This window comes from Stomoxys calcitrans, chromosome 2, assembly GCF_963082655.1.
Source record: "Stomoxys calcitrans chromosome 2, idStoCalc2.1, whole genome shotgun sequence".
NCBI classification, from domain to species: Eukaryota; Metazoa; Arthropoda; class Insecta; order Diptera; family Muscidae; genus Stomoxys; species Stomoxys calcitrans.
This window is the reverse complement of record NC_081553.1, coordinates 74408915-74430126: the sequence shown is the minus strand read 5'-3', so window position 1 is coordinate 74430126 and position 21212 is coordinate 74408915.

Here is a 21212-nt window from a genome sequence, read left to right as displayed (position 1 = left end):
ACATGGTACATAGCAAAGGTGTGCTTTTATTTGTAATGCTTCCTTTCTTCACCTTTGCCTATAGTTTATTTTAATCGATTTTTCAACCATACAAAAAACACACAATTTAAAATATTTTAGTGGAGTAAACAACTGTATTACGATGCCTCAATACATATTCCAGTATATTCGAGTATATTCCTATTTGATAAAAAAAACAAAGAAAGACTATCGACCCCGTGAAAGAGTTTCCTAGCAGTACAAATGAAATTAAAGTCAATTTCAATGACTTAATCTCAAAGGCTTACATAAATGATAGCAGTCCCTTTCAAGGTTTGTATTAACCAGTAAAAGCGTGCTAAGTTCGACCGGGCCGAATCTTATATACCCTCCAACATCGATCGCATTTGTCGAGTTCTATGCGCGATATCTCTTTTTAGGCAAACAAAGAATTATTATATATAAAAAAATCAATTTGTGTTTGTTTGTTTGTTTGTGTGTTCCTTATAGGCTCAGAAAAGGCTGAACCGATTTTTTTTGAAATTTTCACAGATGGTGCATAATGACCCCGTGGTGAAAATAGGGTAGTACATTTTTTGATATCTGAAGGGGTGGCGGACTCTCTCCCTTACCCTAATTTTCAGAAACACCAGATCTCGGAGATGGGTGGTTCGATTTAAGAAATTAAGAAATTTTGTGTGCTCTCATATAGTACACTAAAAATAAAACTTTGGTATCCAAATTTCGGATGGGGTACCTAGGGGGGCTGCCCCACCCTAAAACCTACCAAACATATATTTACACCAATCATGACAATATGGGACTCAAATGAAAGGTATTTAGGATAAGAAAACTTATCTGATATCCAATAGCCCCAAAACACCCCTAAATCGGACATATTTACCGACCATTGCAATTTGGGACTCAAATTAAAGGTATTTGCGAGTAGAATACAAATCTGATTTTCAAATGTGGGACCACGTTTCTGGGAGTCCACCCCTTTCCCAAAACACCCTCCCAGCAGGACTTATTTACTGACCATGGGAATATGGGGCTTAAATAAAAGGTATTTGAATGTAAAATACGAATCTGATAACCAAATATGGGACCAAGTGTTTGGGGGCCGCCTCTCATCAAAAACATCCCCCAAAGGGAAAAAATTAACGACCATAGCAATATGGAGCTCAAATGAAAGGTCTTTGGGAGTAAAGCACGAATTTGATATCAATATTCGTGAATGTGTCTATGGGGCCACCCCACACCCACAACACCACCCAAATAGTGAGTATTTTCTGACTATTGCAATATGAGGCTCAAAAAAGAGGGTTTTTAAAGTGGAACACGAATCCGATATATATTTTCAAGGGCAACTCACTGCGGCGGTCATGTTTGCCAACTATGGAAATATGGGGCTCAAATTAGAGGTATGTGGGAGTAGACCACGTATCTGATATCAACATTAAAGACCAACTGTCTAGCAGACGTCCCACCACCATAGAAACCCCCAAATAGGACGTATTTGCTCACCAAGACAATTTGGGTCTCAAAAAGAGTGGAACAAAATATTCATAGTTTTTATGGCCAATACCCCAATCAAGACATATTTGCTAACTTTTGCAATAAGGAGTTTAAATGAGATTAGAAAACGAATTTGATACCCAGTTTTGAGGCCAATGGCATTATGGGGTTCAAATAAATGATATATATGAGAATAGAGCATGTAGCTGATATATTTTCCGGACTTAGTGTTTGGGGGACCACCCCAATCCCCAAAACACCCCTATAGCGGGCATAATTACCGATCATGTCAATGTGGAGCTTAAATGAAAGGTATTGGAGGGTAGTGCAAGAATTGATACCCATTTTCGGTACCAATTTTCTGGGGATCTACCCCTTTCCCAAAATACCCCACAAACCGCAATTTTTTAGTAACCATCGCAATATGGGGCTCAAATAAAGGTATTTGGGAGTAGAATACGAATTTGATATCCAAATGTAGAACCATGTATTTGGGGCATCACCCCTTTCCCAAAACACCCCCAAAGGGAAAAAAATTTTCGATCATGTATATTATGTGGCTCAAATGAAAGGTATTTGAGATTAGAAAACGAACTTGATAACCTATTTTGGGGCCATGTGTTTGAGGGACGCCTCATCCTGTAACCTCCTCTTAAGCCAATGACAACATGGGGTTTAAATAAATGGTATTTGAGAGAAGAGCACGATGCTGATATTTTTTCAGAGCCAAGTATCTGGGGGACCACCTCTACCCCGAAAACACCACTAAATCAGACTTCATGAGAATATTGGGGTAAAAATAAGTATGCTAAGAATGGAGTACACCTTAACTTAAATTCGTAGACCAATAAAGATCATATGGGATTCAGTTAAAGGCACTTATATTGTTAAACTGTTAGTCAAGGTAGCATGGTATTTCACTAAAAGATCTTTAATTGTCGAAAATAAATATTCCAAACTTTTGTGCCATATAAAGTAAAAGAAGGCGCAGCGGAGCGGGCCCGGGTCAGCTAGTATTGAATAAGAACTCTTATTCTATGGGAGTTATATCAATGCCGAACATTGTAGAAGTCATTGTGTAATATTTCAGTTCATTCGGATAAGAATTACGCCTTGTAGGGGCTCAAGAAACAAAATCGGGAGATAGGTTTATATGGGAGCTGTGTACGAGCTATTGATCAATTCAGACCATATTGAACACGCATGTTGAAGGTCATAAGAGAAGCCGTTGTATGCGCCCTCTAGAGGCTCAAGAAGTCAAAATCCCAGATCGGTTTATATGGCAGCTATATGAGGTTATGTATTGATTTTCGCTATACTTAGTACAGTTATTGGAAGTCATAACAAAACACCTCTTACAAAATTTCAGCCATGTCCGAAGAGAATTTCGCGCTCTTTTGGCTCAAGAAGCCAAGATCAAAGATTGGTTTATATGATAGCTATACCAGATTATGAACCTATGAGGAACAGGGCAAACTTCTCACATATCGATGAGTGCAGTCCGATTCAAGTTTAAGCTCAACGATAAGGGACCTTCTTTTTATAGCTGAGTCCGAACGGCGTGCCGCAGTGCGACACCTCTTTGGAGAGAAATTTCACATGGCATAGTACCTCACAAATGTTGCCAGCATTAGGAGGGGAAACCCACCGCTGAAAATTTTTACTGATGGTCCCAGGATTCGAACCCAGGCGTTCAGCGTCATAGGCGGACATGCTCTCTGCCCTCTGTGCTACGGTGGCCTCCAAACGATTCGGTCATGACAAACGATTCAGTCATGTGTTTTCTGTCATTCCTTTTCCTTTATTTAAGTCTTTGGTTTGGGAGTGAGCATTTATAACACTGATGTTTAAGGATAATGACCCTTGAGAGAATTTTACAAAATCTCGCATGTACTTATGAACATTCTGCCAAGACCAGATCAACTACGAACCCAATGTTTATTTCAGCTATAATGTCCAGATTTGTTTTTCAGTGTACTTGCGAAAACTTCGATTCCAATACACCACAGCCGCCCAATGAACCATTAAATTTTTAATAATGACCGTATTGATAACCCTTAAGCTCCCACTTGTTTTTTTTTTCTAAGTATGAGTTCACCTGAAACGGAAAAAAGGAAAGTGATATGCGGTCGATATATAGTTGCAATTATCATTCACTTAGCAACACTTAGCGATGGTGTTATTTAAAACTCAGATTCAATTCTCGCAACACCATTTGCGGTTGTGCATTTAGACAGGGATGATGAGAGCTATTATTTTTCCCATAATAATTAATGATGCAAAAATACTTTTTGTTATTAATTACTGCGTATGTTGAAAGAATGCAACGACCGCAACCGCATAAATATCTCTACTTTTAATTTTATTTGCTCGAAATGAAAAAACCCAATTTCGCCTTCTTTAAAGTCCCCCTGGTTTTTTTCGTACATTTATTAAATATGATATTTAGCATTATTGTTTTTATTGCTGTTTTTCTTAAATGGTGAATTTAATTTATTACGTTATCAATAATAATGTTTATAAGTGCAAAACAATGGACATTTGACATCTGAGCTACAATTACAGATGCACAAAAAATTTGTCAAAACAAGTAAAAAGGCGTTAAGTTCGGCCGGGCCGAACTTTGGATACCCACCACCTCGGGTATATATGTAAACCACCTTTCGTCAAATGCGGGGAAAAATGCTATATCGAAATATGTTCCGATTTATACCAAATACTGATAAGTACAAGTCATTGTTCAACTGTGTAAAACCAAATGTTGATCTTTTTAGTAGGTATATCTAAAAATAAACCGATCTGAACCATAAACGACACGGATGTCGAAAAGCCTAACATACGTCACTGTGTCAAATTTCAGTGAAATCGGATTATAAATGCGCCTTTTATTGGGCAAAGGCTTTTCATCGAGATATCGATCTATATGGCAGCTATATTCAAATCTGGACCGATTTCGACCAAGTTGCAGATAAATGTCGAAGAGCCTAACAGAACTCACTGTCCCAAATTTTTGCGAAATTGGATAATAAATGCGCCTTTTAAAGCCCCAAAACCATAAATCAAGAGTTCGGTCTATATTGCAGCTATATCCAAATCTGGACCGATCTGAGCCAAATTGAAAAATAATATCGAAAGTTTTAAGACAACTCACTGTCCTAAACTTCGGCGACATCGGACAATAAATGTGCCTTTTATGGGCTCAAAACCTTAAATCGAGAGATTGGTCTGTATGGCAGCTATATCCAAATCTGAACCTATCTGAGCCAAATTGACGAAGGATGTCGAAGGGCCTAAGACAACTTACTGTCCAGAATTTCAGCAAAATCGGGTAATAAATGTGGCTTTTATGGGTCTTAGACCCTAAATCAGAGGATCGGTCTATATGGCAGCTATATCCAAATCTGAACCGATCTGGGCCAAATTGACGAATGATGTCGAAGGACCTAAGTGTCCCACTGTCCCAAATTTCAGCAAAATCGGATAATAAATGTGGCTTTTATGGGCTTAAGACCCTAAATCGGAGGATCGGTCTATATGGCAGCTATATCCAAATCTGACCAAATTGACTGAGGATATTGGGGGACCTAACATAACTCACTGTCCCAAATTTCAGCAAAATCGGATAATAAATGTGGCTTTTATTGGCCTAAGACCCTAAATCGGTGGATCGATCTATATGGGGACAATATCAAGATATAGTCCGATATAGCCCATCTTCGAACTTAACCTGCTTATGGACAAAAAAGGAATCTATGCAAAATTTCAGCTCAATATCTCTATTTTTAAAGACTGTAGCGTGATTTCAACAGACAGACGGAAAGACGGACGGACATGTCTAGATCGTCTTAGATTTTTACGCTGATCAAGAATATATATACTTTATAGGGTCGGAAATGGATATTTCGAAGTGTTGCAAACGGAATGACAAAATGAATATACCCCCATCCTTCGGTGGTGGGTATAAAAATGCTAGAAAATGGTTAATAGAGATATGTCAATAACAAAATACTTAGACAAACTTGGACGGTTTTTCTACGCCTTCAAATAACAGAAGGATGGGGTATATTTCAATATGAACATTGGCTGTAGCTCCTAAATAATTCGCCACGAGAGCCGGGTAATGACATAAGATATGCCCCACTCATTGGTGTGTGAGAAGTTTGCCCCTGTTCCTTACCAAATGGTTTAGAGCCCATCCAACTACGACGTCGAACGCCTGGATGCAAATCCCGGCGTGAACATCAGAAATATTTTCAGCGGTGGTCATCCCTTTACTAATGCTGGCTACATTTGTGAAATATCCTGCCATGATTAAACTTCTCTACCAAGTGGTGTCGCTATGCGGCGCGCCTTTCGGCCTTGGCATGAAACAGGTGGCCCCTTATCATTGAGCGTTAACTTTAATCGGACTGCTTTCGTGATCTGTTTGACCATTATGGCTATTTCCTCCGCCGTTTCCACTACCTAGGGATTAATGCAATCCAAATATGAAATAATATTGCAAGGGGACTTTTTTTTAGAACTGCCAATTATGTAATTTTAGTTACTGCCTCATTTTGTCTTTCTGAAATTCACATTTTCCAGTAGAAAGTTATCAGTTATCGTTACTATCATCGATGCATCTAAACATTTACCCACGTTACTATACTGAACCATATGCACATGCATAGAAACTCATCTGCCATGTTTGATTTCATTAATTTAATCATTAAATTTTACATATGTTTTTTGTTTTGTAATTTTTCATAGCCGTCATTATTTTGCAATAGTACTGGCCACAACATACACTCACATACACACATACATGTATATGTGTGCTAACATGCGAACTAATGCCACCGCCATAAAGATTGGTTAAATCCCAGAGGTTCATTTAATATGGATTCCATTGTTTTAAGCCATTTTCATTTGGCAAAGAGCATATGTCAAATATCGTGTCATAATGGGGATTTGTTATTCTGTCAATGTCTTTTGGCCAAGCAAAATAAACAATTAAAATGGACATATATGCGAGTGTGTACGTGTATGTGTATGAGTGTAGAGTGTTGGGGGTATGTGACTTGACATGGATTTCCATATATGTGAGTGAGTTTTTATGTGTGAGTGTGTGTTTGGGTTTATGTGTAATTAAAACGTTGTTAAACATTCATGCATCTATGCCCTTTAATTTGCAATTAATTTATTGTCGCTCATATTTGGGTGTGTGTGTGTGTATGTGGGAGAGAGAGCATGTTTTTGCTGTTGTTTTATTGTTTTTGGCATTGCTTTTATTTACATTCATTTAATTGGTACATGGGTAAATACATAAGTGGGAGTATACACTTTGCTGTTATATTCGTGTTTTTGTCAGCGCCTGTGTGTATTGGGGGCCAAAAAGCTGAGACAGATCGATTGATACACATATCGATGCTAAGACAAATAAGTTTTCGGTAGGTAATTCGGCAGAGTTTTCCCAATATTTAACGTCTGAAGATTCAATGACACGTTAAACAAACCAGAAAACAAGAGTCATGTCACTCCAATTAATGACCATCCATTTGATTAGTATGTTTAGTCCTAGTCTGCCTCTTTTGCATTATTCTGATCCATACATCAACATTTAACAGATTTTACGATTGCCAATGAACCATAAAATAAATATAAGATTCATGGCATGCATTTTATGTGAAATATTTGAAGATTTTATGTCTATCGAGAAATTTGGAAGAAGACTGATTCTTTCAGAAGCATAATCAAAATCTTGAATGCGATAAAAACCTTATAGGCTCCAGTAAATGAATCATTTGCTGACTTTGGAATTCGCTTCATTGGCTACAAAACTTCTACAAACGGTATATGCATTTTGTAGCCACTAGTTGGAAATATATTTACCATGTGATCGCTCCATGCGATTTCTACTATCCATGTCATGTATGGTACAAATTTGTTCACATCCCAGTTTAATTTGTGAATAAAGCGATTTTTCGATTTTGAGCAGGTACAGGTTGCATTTTTATACCCTCCACCATAAGATGGGGGGTATACTAATTTCGTCATTCTGTTTGTAACTACTCGAAATATTCGTCTGAGACCCCATAAAGTATATATATTCTTGATCGTCGTGACATTTTATGTCGATCTAGCCATGTCCGTCCGTCTGTCCGTCCGTCCGTCCGTCTGTCTGTCGAAAGCACGCTAACTTCCGAAGGAGTAAAGCTAGCCGCTTGAAATTTTGCACAAATACTTCTTATTAGTGTAGGTCGGTTGGTATTGTAAATGGGCCATATCGGTCCATGTTTTGATATAGCTGCCATATAAACCGATCTTGGGTCTTGACTTCTTGACCCTCTAGAGGGCGCAATTCTTATCCGATTGGAATGGAATTTCGCACGAAGTATTTCGTTATGATATCCAACAACAGTGCCAAGTATGGTTCAAATCGGTCCATAACCTGATATAGCTACCATATAAACCGATCTTGGGTCTTGACTTCTTGACCCTCTAGAGGGCGCAATTCTTATCCGATTGGAATGGAATTTCGCACGACGTGTTTTGTTATGATACCCAACAACTGTGCCAAGTATCGTTCAAATCGGCCCATAACCTGATATAGCTACCATATAAACTGATCTTGGGTCTTGACTTCTTGACCCTCTAGAGGGCGCAATTCTTATCCGATTTGAATGAATTTTTGCACGACGTGTTTTTTTATTATATCCAACAACAGTGCCAAGTATGGTTCAAATCGGTCCATAACCTGATATAGCTACCATATAAACCGATCTTGGGTCTTGACTTCTTGACCCTCTAGAGGGCGCAATTCTTATCCGATTGGAATGGAATTTCGCACGAAGTATTTCGTTATGATATCCAACAACTGTGCCAAGTATGGTTCAAATCGGTTCATAACCTGATATAGCTGTCATATAAACAGATCTGGGGATTTGACTTCTTGAGCTTCTAGAGGGCGCAATTCCTATCCGATTTGGCTGAAATTTTGCATGACGTATTTTATTTTTACTTTCAACAACTGTGTCAAATAAGGTTCAAATCGGTTCATAACATGATATAGCTGCCATATAAACCGATCTGGGATCTTGACTTCTTGACCCCTAGAGGTCGCAATTATTATCCGATATGCCTGAAATTTTGTTCGATGGATCCTCTCATGACCATCAACAAACGTGTTTATTATGGTCTGAATCGATCTATAGCCCGATACAGATCCCATATAAATCGTTCTCTCTATTTTACTTCGTGAGCCCAATGGGCGCAATTCTTATACGAATTGGCTGAAATTTTACACAGGTCTCCAACATATAATTTAATTGTGGTCCGAACCGGACCATATCTTGATATCGTTTTAATAGCAGAGCAACTCTTTTCTTATATCCTTTTTTGCCTAAGAAGAGATGCCGGGAAAAGAACTCGACAAATGCGATCCATGGTGGAGGGTATATAAGATTCGGCCCGGCCGAACTTAGCACGCTTTTACTTGTTTTACTTCACAGCATAAGAAGGTGGTATACAAAATATTCGTAAAGAATATATATTCTTGAACGCCATGACATTTTAGGTTGATCTAGCCATACCCGTGCTTCTGTTCGTCTGTCTGCTGAAATCCCCATCACCTATGTATGTCGTGCATTGCGTTGGCAAGTAGATAGTGAGGTATTGGAAGGGGGAAAGAGGGAGTAGAGTTTATTGATATATTATATAAATTTCTGAGTGGTATAGTCATGTGGAAACACATTGGCAGGAAGTGGATACCACATTTGAACAGTTTCGGCAAAAAAAGAATTCTCTCTATATTGCATAGTCCAGTCCGCTGGCCAATCAATAACAAACGGTTGTGAGTTCCTAGAAAGTCTATTATTTCCCTTGAACATCCTTATTTCAGGAATAAAAAGGTTAATATCTGTGGAGCACACACCATAGAAGAATACTTTCAAAGGCTGCTATTGCTTCTTCCGGTGGCCGATCTATAATATTGATGTCGTCGGCATAGGCGTGTAGCATATGTTCTCTTGTGAGTAGTGTGCTATGACTATTTACACCTGCACCAACTTAGAAATTTAACCCTAAAATTAAATTAAATTTTTTCTGATTTCTACCTTTCAGGTTATGTTTTCGGTTTTGGTGTACTCAGAGACCTATAGTAGAATTTCATAGCGAACGTTTTTGTAGAATAGAGAAGCCATAACTTTGGCACGTAGACGTTCTTCGTTTAGAAACTTTTCACGCCTAGGTACCCTGGCACACGAAGTTCTTGGCCGTTGGCGCAGATGTTCACAATTGGGATTTTTGTTTAAACTCCAAATACTGAAAGCCTCATCTTTCGATCTGACAGCATCCCTGCATGCCTGGTTAAACCTACCTACCCTACAGGTACAGGGTATTATAACTTTGTGCATTTGTTTGCAACGCTAATAAGGAGAATAACTAGACCCATCGATAAGTACACTGATCGGCTTAGAATCACTTCCTGATTCGATTTAGCTATGTCCGTCTCTTTTTTGGTCCAAGGACGAACGACTTTGATTTTGAAAAACCGGTCCAGATTTATATATAGCTCCCATATATATCTTTCGTCCGATTTGACCTATTAAGGCTTTTATCGCCACCCCTTTGGGTGACCACTATAAATAACTTATTACGGATGCTGACTGAGGAGGGATTTGAGCCGGTCTGCTACATAGACGTTGTTAGAATACTTCTAAGAGGTATGGATCAGAAATAGCTATGCAGAAGTGCTGAAAGGGATCTCTGTTCAAGAGGAAGACGAAGGTGGGCCAATTTAACGCACCACATATCCTCAAGAGAACGATTTCGATATTTGACAAGGTCAAATACTTAGAACTGATCTTGGCAGGAGGAGGCCACCGTAGCGCAGAGGTTAGCATGTCCGTCTATGACGCTAAACGCCTGGGTACGAATCCTGGCGAGACCATCTGAAAAGAAATGTCTGTGTTAGTTTTCCCCACCCAATGCTGGAAACATTCGTATAACTTCTCTCCAAAGAGATGTCGCACTACGGCACGCCGTTCGAACTCGGCTATAAAAAGGAGACCCTTAACATAGAGCTTAATCGGACGAACTCATTGATATGTGAGAAGCTTGCCTCTGTTCCTTTATGGAATGTTCATGAGCAAAATTTGTTTGTTTGGACACAGGACACATAGGACTACGAGCTCACTTATGCAAATCAGCGCTGCAAGCACATGTAGTGGCACATGGGGAAGATGATGAGATGTTAGGTGGGAACACAGTACCAGATATGAACCAAGTTGGAGGCGTGGTATGAAAAACAATTAAGAATTTTTCAGCAGTAAGAAATTCCTGATTTAGATTTTTCTTTCCGAGGTTACTTTTTAGTATTAAGAGCGCCAACAAACTGATTACTGGCTTAGGTGTATGTCTGTAGTGGCATGGGGCGGATTTATATCCACACCCTGTTTTCAACCCAACCTAACCTAAATAACTGTGCCAAGTATGGTCTAAGTCGGTTCATAACCTGATATATTGGGTTGCTCAAAAAGTAATTGCGGATTTTTCATATAGTCGGCGTTGACAAATTTTTTCACAGCTTGTGACTCTGTAATTGCATTCTTTCTTCTGTCAGTTATCAGCTGTTACTTTTAGCTTGCTTTAGAAAAAAAGTGTAAAAAAAGCATATTTGATTAAAGTTCATTCTAAGTTTCATTAAAAATGCATTTACTTTCTTTGAAAAAATCCGCAATTACTTTTTGGGCAACCATAGCTGCCATGTAAACCGATCTTCCAATTTGACTTCCTGAGTCTCTGGAGGGCTCAATTATTAATCGATTTGCCTAAAATCGTAGCGTTAAGCTTTGACTTTGGAGGGCGCATTTATTACTCGATTTACCTGATATCTCAGAGGTGTAATTTATCTATGACTTTTAACAGCCATGTCCATATTGGACTTTAACTGGACATAGCTCTTATATATTTGAAAAAGTTCTTCAAAGACCTTAACTAAAGCAATTTATGGTGTAGACCATATATTGTTTAAAGCAGTGGTGGGCAGAAACACACACACGATTGCACGGTATTATGTACGTAAGAAAATATTTCCATTCAAAACCATGTACTTGGAAGTAATTGAAAATGCGTAAGTGTGCCTGCCACTGGTGTAGACTTTTAATATACCCTGCACCCCTACTGTGGTACAGAGTATTAAAACATAGTGAATTTGCTTGTAACACCCAAAAGGGAGTGAGATAACCCATTGATAAGTATACAGGTTGACTCCGAATCACCTTCTTATTCGATTTAGCTATGTCCGCTCTCTGTCCGTCTGTCTATGTTAATTTGTGTACAAAGTACAGGTCGCAATTTTCATCCCATCGTCTTCAAATTAGGTATGGGCATGTTTTTCGGCCTAGAGGCAAAGCCTATTGAAATTGGAAAAAATCGGTTCAGATTTGGATATAGCTCCCATATATATTTTTGTCCGATTTGCAGTAATACTGCAACAGAATGCTCATTTGTTAACCAATTCTCTCGAAACTTAGCAGAAAGGATTTTCTCATAATCCCGACATTATTGTTGAATTTCATTGAAATCGGTCCAGATTTAGATATAGCTCTCGCCCGATTTTCACTCCTAGAGCAACTGCAGGCGCATTTATTGACCAATCTTCCCAAAATTTTGTACAACGGTTTCCTCAACGACTTCCACAATGTCTAAGAAGTTTGCTTGAAATCGGTTCAGATTTAGACATAGCTCCCATATATATGTTTGTCCGATTTGCAGTAATACTGCAATAAAATGGTCATTTGTTAATAGATTCACTCGAAATATGGCATGATGGATTTTGTCTTCACTCTCGACATTATAGATGAATTTCATTGAAATCGGTTCTGATTTAGATATAGCTCCCATATATATGTTCGTCAAATTTTAGGTAATTTGCACTGATTGTTTAATAACCCATCTGAAAACATCCGGCGAGGTCCATCAAAATTGGTTCAGAATAAGATATAGCTCCCACTTTGTATCTATAGGGTAGGTGCAGAGTATTCCAAAGTCGGAACCGCCCGACTTTTGCCTTTCTTTATTGGTTTTTATCCCCCAAAAATGCGATCAAGTAGATAGAGATTGGATTCTGTTAAACTTAACGCTCCTTTACCTTTTTCTTATTTTAAATTTATTCCAACACCTAATACCCCTTATGCGTCTATAAATTGTCAGTTGCACACTTTTGCATTTCATCTAGTGTTATATAATTATGCATATTGTATTGACTTTATGTAACCAGAGCAAAAGCTTTTCAAATTTTTTATTAACTCACCAAACGAATAAGCAAACATAAAATTTAACGATGTTCAATAATAGAAGACATCCTCTTCCAACACCATTATAGACGGTAAAGAAAACAAAAAAAAAAAAAAAAAAATAAAAAACAACCGACCAAGAACGCAATGCCAAAACACGCCAACCAAATATTAATTAAATTAGTCAAAAACACTCCCACATCGTAATGGCCAAACTAACAACGAAAAACTGTGTAATAATAAAATGTTTGACCAAACTAAATGGGCAAACAGTGTTTAAAAAAACCGACGAGATTAAAAGCGAAGGTGAAAAGGAAATTCAGAGACATCAACAATAATGAAAATCCAAAATAAAAACGAGGAACATTTTCATGAAAATCATATTTCAAAAAAATTTTTAACGAAAACTGAAATTGACGTAAGTTCCATTGAACCTGATATTTCGAGGGCATTTTAAACAGATATCAAATTCGCCAAAAGACGGTTACGGTTTTTCTTTTCAACAATAAATTTGTCAAATCTTTAATAATAGAATATTTTATCACTCTGTGTGTTCTATTTATGAATGGTAAACAGCTTTGTTTTTTCCCTTGTTTCCACTGTTCATTTGAACAAACATTTTTCTAAGCTGGTGGTCAAAGCTATTAGACTTTAACACGCACATGCAAATATATTTATTGTTATGTACACAAGACTGGCCTTTATCGATTTTAGCCATACCACCTTAATCACATTACCATTAGTCTAGTGGGTTTTCGAAACTAGGACCATATGTGGGAGAAAGTGGCAAAACTACCAAATTTAATACATTTAAACATTTCAAAAGAGCATTAAACATTTCAAAGAAGTTCTCGAAACGCTTTCTAAATTTGTTGTAGCTCTTTTTTAGAAATCATTTGGCACAATTATCCAATTAAATTGTTGATGTTTTGTTCACTTTAAGGACCTATGTTTGTCTAGAGCTTTGATCTACTGCCGTCGAATCGTAGCGTGACATATGTGAATATTGCAGTATTGTGTTAAACCTAACAGTGATACAAGCCGTCTGATCCGGCCAGGATTTCGAAGAGAGGAAGGAGAGAAGATGCAAGAAGATAGATTCAAGTGGCAGATTGCCATCAGACTCACTTAGACGGTTCTCGTCCATGGTGATACTATATGAACAAGAGAAGGAAGATGCCCTCTAGTTCCTACCTTTGAACTATGCAGATCACTTTAAAAAATCCAATAATTTGCGAATGTTCACTTTCGCTTAATCATGAGAGAATGAGAACCTAAAGTTGAACGGCTTCTGATGTATCGTTCACTTAAAGGACATATGTGTGCCTATAGCGCTGATCTACTGCCGTCGAATCCTAGCGAGACATATATGGATATTGCAATATTGTGTTAAATCCATGGATTCGGAGCGGAGCATGGCTGGGGCGCAATTGGAGGCAGAGTCGTCGGAGCGGAATTGAAATCGGAAGCCATTCCACTCAGAATAGAAAAAATTTCATTGCCTTTTTGGCAAAAACTGAGCTGCTCCGCTTAAGCTCCGACCCTGATCCAGTCGCGCTCCGAATCCCTGGTTTAACCTAACAGTGATACGGACTCTCCGGCAGGAGGACACAATTGGAGAAGCTTAAAGCGCCGGTTGGAAGTAAGATTTTTCGTATTTGATGACAGTCTGGTCCGGCAGGGAGGTCCAAAAGATGAAAGGGAGAAGATGGGGTAATAAACATCTCTGGATAGGTTAGGTTCAAGTGGCAGATTACCATCAAACTCATTTAGACTGATTTCGTCCATTGTGATACCACATGATCAAGAAAAGGAAGATTCCTCTAGTTCCTATCTTTAAACTATCCAGATTGCTTTAAAAAGCCCAATAATTTGCGAATGCTCACATCCGCCTAATCAGACAAGTTCTCATAGAAATGACAACCTAAAGTAGAGCTCCTTTTAACTGCCAGTGCAGAGCTCACACATAGCAGATGTTCTATAGTATCACCAGATTTTTCGTATTTGATGACACCTACAAGCCGTCTTGGCCGCCCAGGAGATCGAAAAGAGGAAGGAGAGAATATGGGGTGGGTTTTCGTCCATTGTGATACCATATGAACAACAGAAGGATGCTCTCTAGTTCCTAGCTTTGAACTATGCAGATCGCTTTAAAAAGCTCAAAAATCTGCGAATGTTCACATTCGCCTAATTAGACAAGTTCTCAAAAAAATGAAAATCTAAGGTTGAACTCCTTCTGACTGCCAGTGCGAGACACACACACACAGCAGATAGTCCTCACAGCTCCTGCAGAAATCTTTACTTGCAACCTTCAGTCTGTCAGCAAATATTCCGCTCAGATAGTGATCTGTCATGACAGACATAATGACTAAGATGTCGGTTCTAGCCAAAGACAGCAAATTGGTTGACCTGTTTAATTGTTCACAACCCGCATATGTCACCATGCTTGGCCTTTAGCCATGATCCTTAAGCTTAGCATACATGTCGCTAGAGGGATACCCAAACTGGCAAACTCAAAAAGTGTGTTTCCCAAAGATTTAATGGCTGACCGGCTAACTGAGAAGATATTAATGTCAGTCGCCGTTTTGATTGCATTTTCCACCACTTTTTTAATTGCTAATATCTCCGCTTGATACATACCGAAGTGGTCGGATATCCTTCTCGATATGACCAGTTCAAGTTATTCAGAACCCAAAGCCCACCTGGTCGTCTAAATTGGAACCATCCCTAAAGAAGTCAACTCAACTCATTTTAAAGGTGATATTCTATCAGGAATATTAGTACAGAGCTTTTTATCAAAAATCGGCTCAGGCAGTGTGTAATCCACACTGCCTGGAACATCGATCATTGTATCAAGGATAATACCGTGTCCGTAGCCGTCGCAAAGTTCAGAGGCATTAGGTGGTATTCAATTCAGTGCATCAGAATGTATTACAGCTGTGGTGCACAAAAATACCAACCTTTAGATTCTGTATATTGAACAATAGGTGGACTTTCGAAGCACCGTCCACCAGACCATAACACCTTATAGCAATTTAGGTGTGACAACTATAGTATATAGCCAGTATATGGCAAGCCGTAGAAGGAACAAAACACATTCTTGAAGTGCCCCTATGCTAACTCATCGTTGTGGATCTACAGATCCTAAGCCTGTAGTAATGGATCTTTCAATACTACTTTGTATTCCTCGACAGGGAGTCAATTTTCTATATTGCCGACTAGGTCGTTATACTGAAAAAATGTTTGTCCTATTCGAGCCAACTTAATTTAGAGATGATCAATTTTCAAATTGTTCAAGTGAACATTCCCTTTGGAGAAAAATACTTTCCTTTATTTTAAGATTTTTTATTAAATATTAATGTTAATAAATCCTTAACTTAGCGTCTTGTTATTAAAGTCAAAAATCTGAAATGAAGGTCAGAGTTAGGAAATTGACCTTAGGACAAGACAAGAACAGTAGTTAAAGACGCAAAATATCCTTACAAATAGTAGTGTCTTGAAATATTTACATTTTTAGGTTAAGATGCTAAGTTTAAAAAATGAATTTTTCAAAAATTATAATTGGAAAATCATCTATGAAGTGAAAAAAGAATCAATCACCAATCAAAATTTGAAATGGATGGTCATGTCCGTTAGTAAATAGGAAATTAAATTTTAAGCTAGCATCATAGTTTTAAAGTTTTGGTTCTTTGGCTCGTTTTCATTGGTAAAATCCTGCGAATAAAGAAAAATCTTAAATATTAGGCCAATTTTTTTTCAGTGTACATTTGCCAGCGGTTATACATGCACCTTCTTCATCTTCATTGTAATAAGTTCGAACGTTCGTTAAAAGGCTTGCAAAAAATATATCAATATTATGGGAATCAGTTTTTTCTAATTCTTTGTTTCTTCACAGTTGTTCATTTTTGAAAATTCTTTGTTTATTGGGTTTTCAATAAAATTGGTAGCTTTTATATACAAGTATTTCAAATATATTCGTATCGTTTTTACCATTATAGCTTAAAGACCTCATTACCAACCAACTTGCTTGCTTGCTGTTCTCCAACAAATCCTGCCAATAACCTCTATGTAAACAATTGACTTTTGTGTTTATTAGATTGGAAACATTTCATTCAACTGTTACCTTTATGTCTGAAACGAATTTAATTTGCAGAATCAATTTGTTACTTGACATGTCGATAAAAGTGTGAATTGAGCCAGACTTGTTGTGAATTATTGAGCATTTTCACCTGCTTCACAAAACAGGCAATTCACACAATTGGCACTTTTATATACAATCATTGACTTTTTATTACGCTCGCACAAATACACGCACACACACATACACACATAAGTTGAGTCCTAAAATAAATGCAATGACAGCATATCACCATCGATTAGAAATATTTTTATCTTTTATCGATTTACTTGAATTTTCTTTTTATGCCCTCCACTATGTAATGGGGACACATGAATTTCGTCAATCCGTTTATAACACATCAAAATATTGATCTGAGACCCACCAAAGTATATATATTCCTTATTGTCTTGTCTGTCTGCCAAGTTTACTTCGATACTCCCCTTCATACCAGAGTATCTTTCAAGGCCAATCTGGACAAGAGAGTTCAGACAAAAATCAAGCGTATCTGACTACAATATATTGTAATACCCTCTAACCTTGAGTCTAACTGCAAATTTGCCCATGCTCATTCCATTAACGAACAGGGGAAAACTTTTCACTTATTAATGAATGCTGTCCGATTCAAGTTTAAGATCAGAGGGCCTCCTTTTTATAGCCGAGTCCGAACGGCATGCATCAGTGCGACACCTCTTTAAGATGAAGTTTTTACACACAAATGTCGCCAGCATTAGGAAGGGATAACCACCGCTGAAAAAAAATTCGTTGTTTCCTGATATTTTAGCCAGGCTTCCAACCCAGGCATTAAACGTCACAGGTGGTGGAAGCTCAGAGGCTTCTGTGGCCTCCACATTGAGTTTAAATATTACTTTTTATCATATCTATAATCTGACCTAACGCTATTGGAAAGTTTATCAGATACTTCAAGCCAAAAACATTGGCTTGTTCTTCTCTTTCGAGCGTTGCAAACAAATGCGTGCAAATATCTTGACCACAATATAGGGTGTAGGAGAAGAAAACCTAAAATCGATAGTACAATATATATATTCTAAATTGTCTTGACATTCTAAGCTAAGATTTAGCCATGTCCGTATGTCGAAAGCACGCAAACTTTCGAAGCAACCAGGCTAGGCATTAGAAATTCTGCACGATTACTTGGTATAAGTGTAGGATAAGCTTGGATTAGGTTTAAGTGGCAGTCTGACATCAGATTCACTTAGACGTTTTCGTCCATTGTGATATCACCGGAACAGGAAAATGAAGATGCCATCTAGTTCCTACCGTGGAACCATCTAGATTGCTTTAAAAAGCCCAACAAATTGCTAATGTTCATATCCGCTAAATCAGACAGGTTCTCAAAGAAATGAGAACTTAAAGTGGAACTTTTTTTTGACTGCCAGTGCGGGACACACACACGGAAGGTGTTCTATAGTCTCTTTCTCTTCTTCGTCCTCACAGCTTCTGCAAAAGTCCTTGCTGGCAACCTTCATACAGTCAGCATGTTTTCCGATTAGACAATGACCTATCATGACGGACACAATGAGTGAGACATCTGTTCAAGCTAATGACAGCAAGGCGGTAGACCAATTCAAATCTAGATTAGACCACATAGTTTTGGAATGCTCACAGTCCGCACTTTGTGACCATCTATCAACTTAGCTTACATGTCGTAAGAGGCATACTCACAGATTCCAGTTTCCCTGGAATGTGTAAGGTATTGTAGTTCCAAGTCTCGCAAATCCCTGGGATATCTCTGTGGCCCTGCTTCCAGAATATCTGAATTTTAAACTGTTCAGCCAACTCGTTGAGAGATCTGCGACAGTCGAGGGCGGTTTTTGTATTCAGAAGTACGTTCTGCAGGCTGCCTGGCTGTCTGAGAAGATATTTATGCCAACCGTCGTAATGACATTACATCTTAGCCATTCCACCACTTCCTTAATTGCAAGGATCTCCGCTTGATACACACTGCAGTGGTCAGGTAACCTTTTCGATATGACCAGTTCTAGATTTTTAAAGTACACCCCAAAGCCCACCTAGTCGTTTAGCTTGGAACTATCCCTATAGAAGTCTAGGTAACTTCTGTTTACAGGGATATCGTAAATCCAATCGCTTCTATCAGGAATATAGGAATAGTTGTACAGGAATAGGAATAGTTGTACAGTAATTTTTATCAAAAAGCGGCTAAGGTAGTGTGTAGTCCACACTGCCTGGAACATCGGATATTGTATCAAGGATAATACAGTGTACGTAGCCGTCACATGACCAATGAGAAAGCTCATTTAACCTGATGACAGGGGTCGCTGCAATTTGTCTAGCCACAATGTCCATAGCATTAGATATAGCACTAAATTCAGTGCAACAGATGGTGTCTTCCTCAGTGTCGCTGTGATGCACAAACAAGCCATCCTTAAGATCCGGTTATGTATTGAGCAGTAGGTGGACTTTTGAAGCGCCGTCCAGCAGACCACAACACCATATAGCATTAAAGGTCTAACAACTGCATTATATACCCAATGCATGACACGCGGTCTAAACCTCCAACTATTGCCAATGGCTCTCTTTGCAGCTGTATAGGGCTAGTTTGGAACCATCCGTATAGAAGTCTATGTAATTTCTATTACCAGGATATCGTAGTTCTAAACGGTTCTATCAGGAATAATGGTACAGTTTTTTTTTATCAAAAAGCGGCTCTGGCAATGTGTAATCCACACTGCCTGGAACATCGGACATTGTATCACAGATAACACACAGTGTCCGTAGCCGCCACATGACCAAAGAGAAATCTCCCGTAACCTCACGGCAGTGGTTGCAGCAATTTGTCCAGCCACAATGTCCAGAGGCAACAGATGTAGCATTAAATTCATTGCATCAGATGGTGTCGTCCTCAGTGCGGCTGTGATACACAAACAAGCCATCCTTTGGATTCCGTTTAGTATTGAACAGTAGGTGAACTTTTGAAGCGCCGTCCACCAGACCACAACGCCATATTGCATTATAGGTCTGACAACTGCACTAAATACCCAATGCGCGGAGCGCGGTCTAAACCTCCAACTTTTGCCAATGGCTCTCTTGCAGATGTATTGGGCAAAAGTTTCCTTTCTTGCTCTTTCTAAAATGTTAGACTTGAAGTTCAAATTCCTGTCCAGCAAAACACCCAGGTATTTTGCGCTTTCTAAAGGGTGATTTTTTTGAGGTTAGGATTTTTATGCATTAGTATTTGACAGATCACGTGGGATTTCAGACATGGTGTCAAAGAGAAAGATGCTCAGTATGCTTTGACATTTCATCATGAATAGACTTACTAACGAGCAACGCTTGCAAATCATTGAATTTTATTACCAAAATCAGTGTTCGGTTCGAAATGTGTTCATTCACCGTTCAGCGATGAGGCTCATTTCTGGTTGAATGGCTACGTAAATAAGCAAAATTGCCGCATTTGGAGTGAAGAGCAACCAGAAGCCGTTCAAGAACTGCCCATGCATCCCGAAAAATGCACTGTTTGGTGTGGTTTGTACGCTGGTGGAATCATTGGACCGTATTTTTTCAAAGATGCTGTTGGACGCAACGTTACGGTGAATGAACACATTTCGAACCGAACACTGATTTTGGTAATAAAATTCAATGATTTGCAAGCGTTGCTCGTTAGTAAGTCTATTCATGATGAAATGTCAAAGCATACTGAGCATCTTTCTCTTTGACACCATGTCTGAAATCCCACGTGATCTGTCAAATACTAATGCATGAAAATCCTAACCTCAAAAAAATCACCCTTTATAAATAGAAAATTCTCTCCTCTCAAGGAGACGGATGCACTATAGGTAATTTGTTTCTCCTGCTGAAAAGAAATACTTCTGTCTTGCACGGATTTACACCTACATCACTTTCGTTAGCCCACTTCGGTATCGTATATAAGGCTATCTGAAGTATATCTCTAAGAACTTTTCCTAATCGCAATAGCCACGTCATCAGCATACGCTACCACTTTTACACCTTTTTCTTCACGAGACAATAATATATTGTTAATGGCTTTATTTCAAAGTAGAGGAGACAGTACACCTCGTTAAGGTGTTCCTCTGCTGACTCATCTTTTTAGACCAACAGTTCCCAAGCCTGCCGTAATGTTTCTTTTAGTGAGTAAGTAATTAATAAACTTTGTTACGGTAGTGTTGATGCCTAGAAACTCCATCACCTTCATGATTGACATTATTGAAAGCACCTTCAATGTCAAGAAATGTCACCATCATATATTCCTTGCCAGTGAGAGAACCCTCAATGTAGCCCACTAGGTCGTTAAGGGCTGTTTCAGAGGATTCGCCTTTACT